Source organism: Tenrec ecaudatus, chromosome 3, assembly GCF_050624435.1.
Source record: "Tenrec ecaudatus isolate mTenEca1 chromosome 3, mTenEca1.hap1, whole genome shotgun sequence".
Classification (NCBI taxonomy): domain Eukaryota; kingdom Metazoa; phylum Chordata; class Mammalia; order Afrosoricida; family Tenrecidae; genus Tenrec; species Tenrec ecaudatus.
This window is the reverse complement of record NC_134532.1, coordinates 44,215,290-44,228,499: the sequence shown is the minus strand read 5'-3', so window position 1 is coordinate 44,228,499 and position 13,210 is coordinate 44,215,290. Positions and strand designations below refer to the sequence as shown.

General features: G+C 42.7%; 1 pseudogene; it reads left to right on the top strand.

Annotated features, from left to right (window-relative positions):
- Positions 1-3,252: 3,252 nt before the first annotated feature.
- Positions 3,253-4,179, top strand: LOC142442247 (kelch-like protein 7 pseudogene; annotated as a pseudogene).
- Positions 4,180-13,210: the final 9,031 nt, after the last annotated feature.

Genomic DNA, 13,210 nt, shown 5'->3' with positions numbered 1-13,210 from the left:
AGATGTGTATTATTTCAATGTGCTTAAATTTATGTAGATTTGCCTTATGCTCCAGCATATGGTCTATCTTCGAATATGTGCCATTGGGACTTGAAAATAACATGAATTTTTTTGTTTTGTTATTGGATGAAAAGCACTGTAAATATCTATCAGGTCAAATTTTCTAATTGTGGAGTTTAGCTCTCTAGCTTCCTTGTTGAGTTTCTTTCCCTGTGATCTATCTTTCTCGGGAAGTGGTGTGGTGAAGTCACCAACTATAATTGTCGAGTCTATAATTTCTTTTTTAATTTTTCAGTGTTTGGTTGACGTATTCAACGGGTCTCTCATTCGGGGAATATATGTTTACAATGCTTAGTGGTTCTTCGCCTACCACTCCCTTGAGCATTATATAGTGTCCATCCTTATCTCTTTTTTGGTTTGCACTTGGAGGTCAATTTCATCCGAGATTAGAATTGCAACCCCTGCTTTTTCTGTATTGCTGATGGCTTTGTAGGACTCCTCCAGCCTTTGATTCTCAGCCGATTTTTGTCTGTAGTTTTGAGATGTGTCTCCTGTGGGCAGCAGATTGATGGGTTGTGTTTTCTAAGCCAGTCTGCTAATCTCAGTCTTTTAATGCCTGAGTTCAGGCCATTGATATTCAGGTTTATTATCTCCATCTGAGGACTCTGTGATGTCATCTTATACCTTTTGTGTTGGGAGTTTTCACACTTTCCTTTATCATTAGTGTGCTGTGCATGTGTGTGACTGTCATTCTTGACTTCTTTCCATCCTTAAGCCAATGTTATCTTGAAGTCTGTTTTCTCTTTGTTGCCCTCTGGGTGAGGTTTTCTATGTGTCGGTCTCATATATATGCTTGGTGAGTGTTGCTCTTCTGCCCATACTGGGTCAGCAAGGATCTTTTGTATGGCTGGGTTTCTTCTAACGTATTCTTTGAGTTATTCCTTGTCTGGGAAGACTCTTACTTCTCCATCGATCTTGATCAATAATTTGGCTGGGTAGAGTATTCTTGGGTTTGCATTGTTTTCCTTCAATTTTTGGAATATCTTACTCCACTCTATCCTTTTCTTCATAGTTTCTGCTGATAGGTCTGAGCATATTCTTATTTGGGAAGATTTATATGTGATCGCTTCTTTTTCCCTAGATGCTCCCCTTTCTGATTTTCTCCTTTTCCTCAAAGTTGGATAGTTTACCTATTATATGCCTTGGTGACTTCTTTTTTGGGATGTAGTCTAGCTGGTGCTCTTTCAGCCTCTAGAATGGTTGCCTGGTTTTCACTCATTATGCTGGGGAAGCTTTCCTCCAAGAATTATCTCACTATTGTTTCAGATGACTTCTTTGTTGTGTCTTCCTCTGGTAAGACAATAATTCTAATATTGTTCTGCTTCATAGCATCAGTCATAACTCTTAAGTTTTCTTCAGTTTCTCTGATGATCTTATTAGATTTTTGTCTGTGTTTGTTAAAGTCTTCTTGGCTGTCCTCCAAGTCATTGATGCGGATCTCTGATTCCTCCATCGCTTCTCAAAGTCCGAGAGGCTGCTACTGGTTTCTGTTATCTCCTCCCTAAGCTCCTGTATTTACCTTTGGTTTATGGCTTTTACTTCTTGCATTATTTTATCGATTTTCTGTATTGTTTCCCTCATATCCTATATGACTCCAAGTAGCATCCTGAAATTTTCTTTCTGTGGCAGCTCCATGTCTGCTTCTTCTATGCATGTCATTATGTTAAGACATCTTCTGCCATTGCCCTTTGTTTCTTACATTTTTATGTTGAGGTCTTTGGGGCTGATGGCTGTTTGCATTGTGTTGTTTTAGAGGAGCCAGATACCATTTTCCAGAGAGTCGGAGGGCACTGGCTCTCTCTGGGAGACTTGTAAGAATGTATCTTCGAAGTGCCTATAGGTTATTTCACTATGGAATTAACCTACCACTTTATCCTCCTGTGGCTTCCCTATCATGATAGTGTCCCAGAAGGCTGGTGGGTTGCCTGATATGGTGAGCAGAAGTTCCTGTAACAGCTTGGAATGTTGATGAGTGTTGGTTGAGCTGCCTTATGCCCCCAGGTACACAGGCCACAGGCAGGAATTCTCCAGTGAGAAGTTGGGCAGAATTTCCCAAGGAAGGAAAGAGGACCTTTTCCTAGCCTTGGACAAGCTACACAGGTTGGAGCTCACCTATCTGGGTGTGGTACAGTCTTAAATGCCCTAGGCCAAAGCAGTGTTCTGGAGGTCCAGCAGTGGAGTGTGAGAGAACAGGAAAGAGACAAAGAGGAGGAAAAAAATTTTAAAAGGCTGTTTAGACTGTGCGAGGAATATTGGGAAGAGAGGGAAACAAAAGCAACTATGCAGCTGAGTCCCACTCCACACCCATGGAGCTGCAAGGCTTTAGTCCCTCTGCAGCCCTCAAAGACCAGGGGGGAGAGAGATCAGAGATGTAAACAAAAGAAACAATGTAGCTGAATCCTGATCCCTGCCAGTGGAGCTGCGAGGGTTTGGGTTTAGTCCCTTCCCAGACGCAGTGGTGGCAAGCTGTGGCTGTGCTGTGAAAAAGCCCCTGCACAGCCTTCTAGGGCTGTGGAGGCACAGAGAATAGAAATGTAAACAGAAGCAACAGTGTAGCTGAACCCTGATCCCTACAGGTGGAGCTGCACGGGTCCTGTCCAAGCCCTGAGGCAGGCGAAAGCATACTGTGGGTGTGTTGAGACCAATCCCCACTACAGGCTCCAGATGGTCCCTGCACCAGCAGATACAGTGGCGGGGGCCAAGGTCAAGCCCCAACAAGTTTCCACTGAGCTAAGCCAAAAGCCCCAGCCCTCAAAACCCCATGAGTCTCTGCCTACTTACATTTATGATGTACCTCCTGTGTTCCAGCAGTGGTGAATTTCCCTCTAAGCAACTCTCCTTGGCTGGATTCTACGGAGTCCCTCTGGTATGTGTCCAAATCATCTTTTTTTTTTTTTATCGATAGAAGAATTTGCCTTTTTGCTTCCCTACCAAAAAATGTCTTTTTTTTTGGAATCCTAGGCTCATCCACTGCCTTGCTACAGCTCCATCCCAGACGCAGCCTAGCTTGCCCTGGAGCTGCAGCAGGGGCCGCACAGCCCAGCCTGGTGTTTCTGCCGAGGCTGAGCCGCCGCCACCCCCACACTCAGCCCGCCCTCAGCATTCGGCCCACAGAAGTGGCCCCTGCCTGAACGCAGTTCGCTGCCCTCACCAGGCTCAGAGAGCCTCGGACACGAGCTGAGCTCAGGGAGGATGTCAGGCTCCAGGGTATCACAGAGCAGCAAAAGAAAGACCGAGAAGAAATCTGACACTTGGGAAGAAGCGAAATTTCTGGTGGGTTCCATGGCGGTCATGAATGACATGCGAAAGCAGAGAACTTTGTGTGATGTGATTCTCGTGGTCCAGGAAAGAGAGATCCCTGCTCATCGTGTGGTCCTGGCTGCAGCCAGCCCAGTTTTTAATGTCATGTTCACAACTGGCATGCTCGAATCAAAATCCTCTGAAGTAGAACTCAAAGATGCAAACCCTGACGTTATTGAACACTTGGTGGAATTTGCTTACACGGCTAGGGTTTCTGTGAATACCAACAATGTGCAGTCTCTGTTGGATGCCGCAAACCAGTACCAGATGGAAACTGTGAAGAACATGTGTGTTGATTTTTTGAAAGAGCAAGTGGATGCTTCAAATTGTCTCGGTCTAAGCATTCTAGCAGAGCGTCTAGACTGTCCTGAGTTGAAAGCCACTGCAGATGCCTTTATTGACCATAATTTCCCTGACGTTTCCAAAACTGAGGAGTTTCTCCACCTTGATGCTGAGTTAGTAACAAGTCTACTCAACCAGGACTCCCTGACAGTGAGTGCAGAGGAGGAGGTTTATGATGCTGCCGTCAGGTGGCTGAGACATGATGTGCCGAATCGCCAGCCTTTTATGGTGGATGTCCTCGCTAAAGTCAGATTTCCTCTGATCTCAAAATATTTCTTATGTAAAACCATCCTAGTTGAACCACTCATTCAAGACAACCCTGAGTGCCTTAAGATGGTGATGAGTGGAATGCGGTACCATCTACTGTCTCCTGAGGATCGGAAAGAACTGGCAGATGGAACAAGGCCTCGAAGACAACGGTCTTGTAGATATTTTAAGCCAAATTTGGGAAAAGGTGCATATGGCACACGATCCTGAAGTGAGAATGTAACTTCAGAAATGTCATTTGATACGTGTTTTTCTCTTTAAAATTACCTGTGTTGATAACCATTTTGTATATCCAGCCACATGTTTTTGGTCTTCAAGTAGAACAGTTTAAATAACTGAAGAATTGACTCCTAATTTTCAAAAAAAGTCTCATTCAATAAAGTATGTTATTCCCTGAAGCCAGCATTATTAGAATTCCATCATAATATGTTCAGTATTTATATTAAATGTGCCCACCCCTCCCTTATTTTTGTTATAAAACTTTGTCTTGGAAATATTTTGCCATTTACTAGGACCTATCTATATTTTTTCATATTAATTATTTCTAATATAATAAATTCAGAGGCAGCTTTTGTTAGAAATTATTTACTTTGCCTCATCCAAAGTGAACAGTAGTTTATAGGCTGATGTAAGTAGGCTACTTATAAATAGGATTGCTTGGTAATTATTTTTAAATTCTTTACTTGGCATTGTTCAGAAATGTTGGAATGATATTAGCTGTCATTCAATGAGACCCGCCCATAGCTGCCCTATACCTGCCACGAATGGTGACGTTTCCTTATTATTATTAAATTGATTTCCTTCAGAGAACATTTTCAGTAGTAACATGTAATTATCCAGAATTAAGTCAATATACTTTTGTTGAGCTAATAAACTTATACACTATTATCTCTATATATTCCTTGGATTTAAATGATGACAGGAGTAAATTTGTATTAATTACTGGCTGAAAAATGATAGAAAGAAAATCTTAATCTTTTTTCGAATATTGTCAAGAAATGACTTCTTCTATTTTAAAGGTGAATTATACCATTCCGAGGATGCCAGGGAATAGAGAAGAACTTTTAATCTATGAAAAGAGGATAACTGAGTTTCAAATAGTTCACTGAGAAATTTAATTAAAAATAACCAGATTTCTTTTTTTTCCACAACTTTTGGAAGATTGCTTTATGATCCTGAGGGAAAGAGAAGGGTGAGTATGTTGGGCAGAAATATATTAACCATTGTGCATTACAAGGAAGGTTCACCATTGCCATTTCGGTGTTCTAATTGGAAAATTCTCCTTAGAGATGATAGACTATTTCTTGTGTTCCTCATTTTAAGTGGGAGCTCCTCTTTTGGCTTGATATCTCTGCATAATTTAGGCGATGGGTTCCGTGGTCTTTTGTGTTCACTGTAGTTTGACAAAATGGCAGGCAATTCTTAGGCCTGGTACACTCTTGATAGATTCTTATATAGAAAACCTAGATTTTTATTTTATTTTCCCTCTTACCATACCTATAGATGTTTGGGATGTATTTCTCTTATTGATAATGGTGAGTTGGGTATTTCTCAAATTACTGACATTCACATGTGAGACAACTTCCAATTCTGTTTAAGACCGATGCCTCTATCATTTTCTGGTTTAGTTCCTCACAAGTGTTCATGCCCAAATGCAGTTAGTGCAGTCTGAGGCTGAGGTGCAGAAGCCAGGAGAGTAGGTGAAGGTGTCCTGTAGGACTTCTGGATACACCTTTACCAGCTACGGTATGAATTAGGTGTGATGAGCACCAGGAAAAGGCTATCAGTGGATGGGCTGGATCAATACTCACATTGGGAAGTCAACATATGCCCTGGGCTTTGCACAGGCCTAGAAGACATCTCCTCGGATGCGACATTCAGCACAGTTTATCTACAGATTGACAGCCTGAACTCCAAAACACTGCCAACTATTCCTATGTGAGACACACGCTGTAGAAATCCACATCCTGAGAGCGTCAGGACACCTGAGGGGAGGGCAGCTGTACTCTCTGAGGCAGGGACTTGGAATATTTAGTTGAATCTTCTCTTTGTTTACTGGTTATGAACTTAGAGATGAGAAAAAAAGAAAATTACTTCCTGTGAAATTAGCATTACAATACCATGAAATTAAATCAGCCCCTCTAGGGGGGAGGATAAGTAATACCTTGCTGTGTAGCCTTTCCTTAGCTCTCTGTATAAATACTTCCATTTCTGTACTGACAATTATGCAGACTCCATGAAGGGTTAATTTACCACCTCCAGAGACAATGACAAAAACACAGTTTATTGGCAAATAAAATGTTGGAAAATTGAAAGCAAGGCCATCTAGCACTCTGTGAGAAAACAGGGAAGGGGAGTCAGCGTGATCCCAGACACAGACTCCTTGCTGGGAGAGACATGGGCCACAGGATCCACTCATAATCCACAGATCACAGGACACACCCCAGGAGCAGGTGCAGATGCACGGTTTCAGGGCTGGCTTCTTGTTGTGGTCTGGGGATGCATCTCCATTACACTGTTTCCCCCAACGAATTTGTCTATTTTTATGACAAAGGAATGCAAGATTAATGTATAGGAAATATTTTAAATCAGGCCTATTACATGTAGGATGTACAATAATGGAATTGAAACCTCAACAGCAGAAAGTGAGGAGGAAGGAGCACATAAAATATAACTTTTATTTATTGGTGTTATACCTCACTTATTTGTATGTTAAAGTTTACAGCAAATGCATTTTTCAAGTACTGTTTGAAAATAGTTGTATTGGTTGGATTTCCTTGAAGACGGATATGATCTTTTCACAGACAGTACTGCATTCCATGATGGGTTTAGCAAGATCCTTTCTGACAATGAATGCCATCCCCTTCTATTCATTGTGTTGTTCCTGGCATAGTAAATCTTATGACTTCCTGATCAACTTGCAATACCAATTAATTCCATTTAAGCTCACTAATGCCAAGGATATCAAGCAAACGTCAAGCATCCCATTTCATCTTTGACCCCTTACAGTTTTCCTCAATTGACAGTATGCGACTGACCAGGCTTGATCATCAGAAGATTTTTGGAGCTGTTTCGCATTACCTTGAGACATGTCCTATAAGCAAATGAAGATCCTGAAGGCTCCACTCCCAGAGGCTTTACCCAAATTACGTCCTCATGGCTGACTCCCCTCCAACAATCCAGCTCCACTTCAGTCACATTTTGAGTGCCCTCGAACATGAGGGGCCCGTCCTCTGTCAGTAGCTTCAATGATTTCCCAATTCCTTTCCATAGGCTGTCAGTATTTAACAATAGTTCAAAAGTATGCATAAGATTTTCAAAGCTTCTTCCGCTGTAGAAGGTACTGGGATCCTTCTAAATTGTCCAGTCTTAGTCTGGAAGCATTGATGAAATCTGTTCACTTTGGGTGACCCTGCTGGCATTTGATATAACAGTGACATATCTTCCAGAATCTCAGCAACACACAAGCCACCACAGTATGATGAATTAACAGACAGGTGCTAAGAATATAACATTATTACTTCCAAATATATCATACAAATTCTGGCTAATATTTTAAATGCAATAAATAAGTAATAGCAGAACTCTACCAAATAGTGGAGTAATTCAATTTAATATTTTCAATTATGGTCTTCACAATTAAATAAAAAGCCATGAGGACATCGAAAATTTAATAAGTAAACAAACAAATAAATGGGTCTAGCAAACTAGAATCAGTGACCAATACATAGAATACTCAACCAAAACCAAAATATATTCCTCCAGTTAAGTTTGGATTTATTTCAGAAATAAAGTTAAGCATGAAATGAATAGAAACAGAAACATAGATAATAAAAATTCAGATAGATGAGAAATGCGAAATATGGACTGGCTATTTAGAGAAAATTGACAGCTAAATCGATAGTTCAGCAGATTGATAGACCATTTCATAGATTTATGATAGATAGATAGATAGATAGATAGATAGATCGATAGATAGATAGATAGGAAAATTGTATAGATGAATGACAGAGAAAGAGAAACGCATTCAACAGACACCAGTGTCATTGTGCATTCAAGTTCAGGGATTTGGGCTGAGTCCAGGCAGATGGTGTTCAGAGAACACTCTTGTCTATCCTAGGATAAATTGAAGACTAAATGCACAAACTACTACATGAGGTGTGTCATAAGGGTAAGGATCTTATAAAACAATGATTCACTCTTCAAGAGATTATCTCAAGTACCTGGGTCCCCACAGCAGGAATAAATCACCTATTTGATGCGTGTGGTGATGCAGATAAAAGTAGGTCAGGGAAGCTATGTGAGACCAGATTGTGAGCACCACGAGTGGAATGTTGGTATGTATTGCTAAGGTCTCAGGACAAACAGGCACATGAACCAGATTCAAGACTCAGTGCACGGGGAACAAGATACATGTTTCCTAGCAGCATTTGGGCTTTCCCTACCCCATTTTCCCTTGTGTCATGATTTTTAGTCCTCTTCCTGTCTCTGAGAACTGATATTTAGATGTTTTTTAGCATAACTCTCAACTCTAGTGAACAGAAGGAAGAGAATGAAGCGTGGAATTAGGACATCTTCCCTCGGTCCTTGTTCTTTTCTTGGGAGACCCCGAGTGCATAACCCACGACCTGAGGTGCTCTCTCCACATCAGAGGAGAACTGAAGGGAAACGTTTTAATATTATTTTCTATTTTTATCTTTACACTTTCTTGTGGATTGCATGAAGGTGTATCGAGAAGATTAATGTTCATTCAACTATTCATACACTCTTGTTTCATTTTATAGACTGCAATACACACAAACTCCTGTTAAAATTACCCTTTCTTTCCAAGCATTCTAAATTTTCCCCTGGATAAATGTTGCCCTTTTAATCGCAGAAGTTTGATTATTCTAAGGTAATTGTATCTCCCCAGGTCTATTGCTCCCTGGTAGATCTGTGGATTATTTGACTGGAAGTTTTTCCAAGGGGTGAGTTCAGTCCCACACCTGAAGGGATGCTGACAGCCATATCCTCGGGACTTCCACAAGTCTACCCAACCAGTAAGCATTGTGTTTTTATTTTTCTTTTCTTGTGTGTGTGTGTGCATGTGTATTCTTTCACTTTTTATCCCACTCTGCCCAAGACCTTCTAATGCTACCTTTTACAGCGAAGTGGGTACTGATAGCAAGGCACCACCTATTTCTTCTGGTCATAGAGTTCAGGAGACTCGTATCCGTGATTCATTACAGCATTAGATGAATGGTGTCCATGTGTCTTCAATGATCATCACTCTGGAATGGGAGAAACAATTAGCTGCACCTCATGTGGTTTAAAGTCCCCTGTCACAACTCTCAAAACCCAGATGTAGGGCTTTTCTTTGTGGGCTGTTATGCCAACAGTTCTTGGTGTTCTCTGTCCTCCAAGGCCTCCTCCTCAGAGAGAAAAGGTAACCCACTGATGGTTTTCTTTAGTTTAGATCAGAGTACATCAAAGAAATGTTTAGACAGATTATGGAACTACTGAAGGTGAAATATTCCCCATTTTGGACTTTTAACTTCTCTTGTGAACAGAGTTCCACTGTCAGAGAGATGGTAACAAGGGCCAGGTTGACCATGAGTATTCAGAGTGACAGACTCATCTTTTGCTTTAATCTGCACAGATTTGTCTGGCACTCGGAGTAAAGCTGACATTTCCTGAGATTCTTTTCCTCTCCTCAGGCAGCAGAAAGCACAGGGCAGACCTGGGCACTAGGACACACCTGAGAGTCTACTGAAAAGGGACCATTCGGGAGATAAGATTTTCCGTGTCTTCACTAAGGAGACAGAGGTACTTTCTATCCTGGACATAGTTCCCTGCAGACAGTAAGGAGGGACCGTCTGTGAGGGCCCAGGCTCCTCAGGCTGCAGCTTCACACCGGGTTTCAAACCACTGTCACCTGAGGGTGGACTGAGAGATGCACTGAGTGGAGAGCCACAGTTCAATATACTTTCCGGGGTTAACGTGCCAATGCCTGTGTGTTTGTGTCTTTTTGTGTGTGTTGTGTGATGTTATTAGGATCAGGTTCTGTCCCTCTCAACAGTCCCAAGACCCACACCCCCGCCTGCCTTGAGTGTCCAGTGTTATGAGGCTGGAGGAGTCTGACATGGACATGGCAGAAATATGCAAAGTGGAAAACATCCATTTTAGACTAACAGGCTACCTCCACAGGGAAAACTCCCTCATCACCCAGCTGGGGACCACAGTGTGATTACTTTCCATTCTCCTTGCAAGATGGGGTTCAGCCACCCTAACTCTCCTCATTACTCTTCTCCCAGGTCAGGATCGCCACAGGGTCTGAGAAGAATGGAGGGGAGTGTGTGAAGAGGAAATCTCTTATCTCTGAATCCTATTTCCACAGGTGTCTGTGCCCAGTTGCAGCTGGTACAGTCTGGGGCAGAGGTGAAGAGACCTGGAGAATCTTTAAGGATCTCTTGTAAGACATCTGAGTTCAGCTTTACTAGCTACTATTTGCACTGGATTAGGCATACACCTGGAATACGCTTGGAATGGATAGGAAGAATTTATCCTGAAAACTCTCAAACAAAGTACAACCCATCCTTCCAAGGAAAAGTTAGCATCTCCACAGACAACTCCATCAGCACCATGTCACTGCAGTGGAGCAGGCTGAAGTACTCAGACACAACCATGTATTACAGTGCAAGACACACAGTGAGAGAAAACACTTCCTGAGAGGGGCAGAAACCCTCAGACAGAAGTCTCAGAGGCACCTCTCAGTTCGGCAGAAGAGGAAAAGCTGTCTTCTGTCTCCTAGAGAGTGAGAACATGAGATCATGTCACGGGCCTCTGACATGACAGGGAGGCATCTCCCCACATGGGGGCACTGATTCTTTTTATTGGATTAGACTCCCCTGGGGTTGCCCAGTCTGTGACAGCTGAATAACAGCAGTGCTGTAGAGCAGAGGAGGTAAGGTTTTGCTTGAAATTGTCAGAGTTCAGCCATTGCTTCCCTTGAAGTATGAGCAGGTGCATTGTCTTACAGGAGAGAAAAACCTCAGCTCAAATATCCTGGCCTTTTTCTCACCAACCATTCCCAGTATTATTAGAACTTCTTCCTGATAAGTAGCCGCAATCACCTCATGTGTTCATTTGTTTGTCTTCTAACTTAATTCACCTGCCTGCATTCAAATTGATTTGGAGAGAGCTTTATGAAACTCTCCTGGTGGAGCGGTGGTGCTGTGGCATTAGAAAACTGCTCATGGATCCCAGACCTTACACCAGTCAGTGACACTCATAGGGAAATACTTGGTATAGTTTCCTGGTTATAAAATGACCTCCTCAGAAGGAGACTCGAGCCTGCTGAGCCAGGATGTACTTGGTTCAGAAATGATTGCCTCCTTCCTTCCCCTTTCTCCTGAAGATGCTGGTCCTACCATGCAGTCAGTGTCAGGGAGAGAGTATTTTGGGTTGATTAGATTCAGGCAGCACCCAGAGAGAGACCATGGTGTACAGGGATCTCCTACTTGTGGTCACTGTAGTGCTAAACTTGACCCTGCCAGGAAACATTTCTACCTAGCCCTGACCTCTGTAAGCACTGAGGACACATCTGTGTATTACAGTGCAGGTGGACACAGACAGGGCAGTCAGTGTGGCCCTCACAGGACAGCTCTGGGGATGGACTGCATGGGACTTTTTGACCAGCAAGGGGCATTCAAGACAAACAACAAGCCCAGGATGCAGGAGCAGGTACATTGCTGAGCACAGGTGGGGCTTTCTGCTGTGTCTTGAGTTGGTTTTATTCCCACCGTTCTCAAAGAGATTCAGGGGAAACTCTATTTACAATTGCAGGTGTGCATTAATATCTCCTAAATTGTAACAAGAAATGTTCACCGACATCAAGTTGACTTTCTACCCAAAGTCACCTTATAGCATAGGCTCGAACTACCTCTGTAAACGGTATTTGCATAGAAGTGGCTTGTCTTGACATCTAGGGGTAAATATGGTGGCCAAGTGAAAAGGAGGGGTGGGTAAGAAAAGGAAAATAAGAGATGTGTGGCGGGGATATAGGGCACAGGCCCACCCCAGGGGGGGTACTGTTTTTGTCTTCACAGGGAAAGAGGGACCAGACTCAAATCCAGTGTTCTGGGATGTGAATGCATCCTGATGGCATGGAGTGGGGAGACAGAGGTGGGGCCTGAGGGCTCCGTCCCAATACCAGCTACATGGACAACTGCCTCCCCTTCCCAGAAGAATGTACTTTAGAGGATGGCACTAAAGCTGCAGCTAGGGGAGAGGGACATGTCTGATCAGAGCACACGGGAGCAAATGAATGGGGAGGAAGAGTGGAGCACATCCTGGCACACCAGGCCTGGAGGATGATATGCCTGCTCTGAACAGCCAATGCACAGAATGAACTATATGGCCAGCCCCACTATGAGACATGACTTCCCTCATGGATTCATGGACCTATGGGGACAACACTGGAGACTCAGTGTCAGGATTGGGGGGAGCAGAGCAGGGAGCTCCCAAGGAGGTACAAAGGCTAAGATTGCAGCCAGAGCATGGCACCCCATTTGACTCGATTGGAGGAAGTGCCTACAGGTAAAAAATCAGACCTTGGTTATTTATAGGTTTTTCTTTCTTTTTAAATTTTCTCTTTTTGTTTTAGTTAATTTATTCTTTTATGAGTCATTGGTTTTCTTTTTGTTGTCATAATTGTGTTCTGTGTTGTCACTTTGTCTTGCTATGCCTTTTTTTGGTGTGCATATTATTATCTTTGCCGATCTAACTAGATAAGATAGGCAGGATGAACAGTCTGGAGGAAAAAACAACGGGACCTATGGTTCTGGGAGAACATGGGAGAGGGGGAAGCTGGGGTAAGAAGGTGATGTTGGGGTAAGGGAAATGTAACCAAGAGAAATGACTGAAACCCAAATGAAGACTGAGCATGATAGTGGGACAAGAGGAAAGTAAAGGGAAATAGAGGAAAGAACTAGGAGACAAGGGCTATTCATAGAGGTCTAAATACAGGCATGTACATATGTAAATATTTTATATATGATGATGGGGAAATAGCTCTATGTGCATATTTTTATATGTTTAGGATTAAGGTAGCAGATGGACATTGAGCCTCCACTCAAGTACGTACTCAATTTAAGAACACTTTGTTCTATTACATTGGCATTCCATGATGGACACCTTCCCTACATGATCACTGAAGACAAATATGTGCAAAAGCAAAAGTTCTGAAGAAAGCTGATGGTGC